The 3,095-nt window shown below is 44.2% G+C and overlaps 1 protein-coding gene and 1 long non-coding RNA gene across 4 annotated transcripts in view; both read left to right on the top strand.

Annotated features, from left to right (window-relative positions):
- The window catches only part of LOC111665271 (SLAIN motif-containing protein 1-like), a 17,870-nt gene that overhangs the window by 4,244 nt on the left and 10,531 nt on the right, over nt 1–3,095 (top strand). The gene's annotated exons all lie outside the window — the stretch shown is intronic.
- LOC111665277 (uncharacterized) lies at nt 1,663–3,089 on the top strand. 2 transcript variants are annotated; one of them, XR_015438074.1, is made up of 4 exons: nt 1,663–1,817; nt 1,894–1,990; nt 2,267–2,358; nt 2,900–3,089. It is a non-coding gene; the product is annotated as an uncharacterized LOC111665277 (long non-coding RNA). The 2 variants fall into 2 exon arrangements; XR_002761484.2 differs by lacking the exon at nt 2,267–2,358.

The following is a 3,095-nucleotide window of genomic DNA, read 5'->3' as shown; positions in this document are numbered from 1 at the left end:
TGTGTGTGTGTTTTTTGCAACAACATGGGGGGAACCTTTTATTTGTCATTATCACGATATGTGAAATTACATAGACATTGATAGAGGATCTTATCCTTATTGCTCACTCCCAACAAAATGGGACATATAACAAATATCAAACTGATGTTTAAAGTTATTATTAGAATAAATCATCACACTACAATTTTGACATTATTATTTTTTTAATAAGGACTTTGTGGCTTTCTTCATTACTGGTTAAGTATTTTTTAATGAGTTATAAGGAAGTTTTTTTTCTGAGGGTTGTGTACAGGAAAGCTCACATGCAAACAGTGTGACACATTCACACCTGGAAGCTGTCCGGTACAACCCCAGTCTGATACTGTTAGCCAATCAGCAGCTAAATTGGAGCTGTTGGAGGTTAAATGCCTTGCTCAGTGGCACCTTAGTGGTGGTAATAATCAAGAACAGGCAGGTTCATCCTGCTGCTCCAAGGATCCAACTGCTCACCTTTGCAGCATTTAAATGTTTTTGAATTTCTTTGTGCGGTAATCATACAGCTTAGTCTATAAATGCTCTTTATGTCTTTACATATGAATGTGGTAGTAGAGACCAATAACACACTTGGCAGCATGAGCCATGTTGTGACACTGGAGATGATAATTCACAGGCAGTCTGAGTTCATCCACCTTTTATTTAAATATTAAGTCAGTAATAGGCTCCAAGAACCTCATCTGATGGACAGAGTAAACTGGGATTAGAGCTGCAGCTCCATCGTGTTGAATGGCACCAGTTTTAGTGGGTCAGGCATCCAAACAGGATGGTAGGAGGCCCTGTGGTAGATCCAGAACAGGCTGGAGAGACTACATAGCTGCAAGTGTTGCTGGGAAGAGGGACGTCCGGACTGCCTTGCTTAACCTGCTGCCACAGCCACCCAAATAATTTTGATCATTACAATAAAATCACCCAACGTTCCCCCACTCTCATACTGCCCAGGGCTAGTTCTCCTGCAGTCATCAGGTTGAAGCTGGATCACCTTCGTCACTACGCTGTGACTAATGGGGATCAGCAGGACAGTGGAGCTCACACGCTGTAATCCGTCCAGGCCTCGGAGCCTTAAGCGGTTCAGGCCCGGGTCACCTGACCTGCGTGTCTGCCTTAATGACGAGCATCACAAGAGGAGAGGAAACAGATTGGAGAAAGTAAAGCAGGAAAAGTGGCCACAGAGCTTCATCTGTCATAGTTTCATCAGCTGACTGGATGTCTGAAAAATAAACACCAGAGAAAATCAATATCGGTGTTAAGGCTGTCTCTTGGCTTGCATTCGGTGTTGTCATGGTTACCTCATGAGCCTGAATCGACTTTTTAAAAATAGGTTTAGTGTCTGTGGTGTATTGACAGGCAACCTGGAAAAAAGCAGATCAGGATTATCAATAGATAATGTCAGTGTGTTGGAGAAATCCTCACCTGATCAATGAGTCTCTCTGTATACTTTATACTGTGTGTGTGTGTGTGTGTGTGTGTGTGTGTGTGTGTGTGTGTGTGTTTCTGTCTCTATATCTGTTTTACTTCTACTTTTGTAGAAGTGTGATTGTCTTTCTCCCTGTCTTTTTTTCTGCGTGCACTTCAGTTCACTCAGCCATTGTGAGTTGTATATGATAAAAACAAGGAGGTAAAGTTGAGTGTGTGTGTGTGTGTGTGTGTGTGTGTGTGTGTGTGTGTGTGTGTGTGTGTGTGTGTGTGTTTTTCAGGGCCGTCTATCAGGACGCAGACATCTACCTCCTGGACGATCCTTTAAGCGCAGTGGACGCTGAGGTCGGGAAACATCTTTTTGAGCAGTGAGTGACCAGCTGAACTTAAAAGTTTAGTGTGTAGCAAGTGTCGGACGAAATGTGTCTGTGTGTCCACGAGCAGGTGCATCTGCGGCCTGCCGAAGAACAAGTGTCCCGTCCCGGTCGCCCACCAGCTGCAGCACCTCAGGGCCGCCGACCAGATCCTGGTCCTGAAGCAGGTTTGTGCAACACATTCACCGACACCTGCCGCCGCTTGTTGCGCTTCAGACGGCGCTTTCAGCTCGCTCTTCTAAAGAGGATATAGTTTATTCCCTCGCATCACCGGCTCCGGTAAAACTATGTCGAAGGTACGAGCTATGCGAGCTAGTTGCTCGGTAGTTGACTGTACAAACCGACACGGAAGTCTTTTTACCCCCAACGTCTGAAGATCCGAAGACCCAATGGATTTGTTTTATTTTTGATGGAGATGTACCATTTCTAACCATTTCACGTAGGACCGCTTTCTCAACGAGGGCCAGTACAATGCGGGATTATAAAGCACGGATCAGCACCGACTGTCCGAAACCCAACTTCAAATTTGGGAACTGTAAGTTTCATCATTTTATGTTGCTTTACTGTATGTGCACGAGAGCCTGTTGCACGTGTTGTTAGCATGGCAGCTAATGCGGCTAAGGTTTTGCCTCGTGCACACAGACGGGTGCAGATTGTATGCAATTCCTCTGCTTGGTGTCGCTGTGTGACGTCGATTAGAGCCGCCCTGCTAACTTTATCACACTTGAAAGGCGTTTTAACTGTCTGTAAAGTCAAGCCGGTAAAATTCTGGGCTTGTTTATCAGTGCTGTGAAAGTTAGTATTGAGAGTCATGCCTTATGATGTCCGTTTTAACGTTTGTATCATGTTTCCAGATTCAGTGCCTGGAGGGAATATCTAGATAAGCGCAGAGTTACAGGGGATATGTGAAAGAGGATAGTAATAATTTTTTGTATTTTGCAGGGATAGTGAGCTATTTGCGGCATTTACAATCTATTGACAATCCAGTTTACACATAATTGAGTGCATTTGTTGTTATCAATTTTGCACTGCTTGCAGCTGTTGCCATAACTACTGCCTCTGTTTCCTCTGTTCAGGCCAGCACATCAGCTTCCTGCAACAATACCTGGCTGCCATGTCTTACAATGAAAATGCTGACCGACCGAAAGCCCAAACAAAAGAAGGTGAACCACTGTTCAAGGTCCATTTTCCAAAGGCCATGAAGGGGGAATGCAGAGCTACACCAGTTAAGACTATAAGTGTTATATTATTTTATTTTTCAACCAAAAAATG

The sequence above is a fragment of the Seriola lalandi genome, unplaced genomic scaffold (genome assembly GCF_002814215.2).
Source record: "Seriola lalandi dorsalis isolate HSWRI2012SDOR001 ecotype SW California unplaced genomic scaffold, Sedor1 jcf7180002054630, whole genome shotgun sequence".
In the NCBI taxonomy this organism is placed as follows: Eukaryota; Metazoa; Chordata; class Actinopteri; order Carangiformes; family Carangidae; genus Seriola; species Seriola lalandi.
This window is presented reverse-complemented; position numbering and strand designations above follow the sequence as displayed.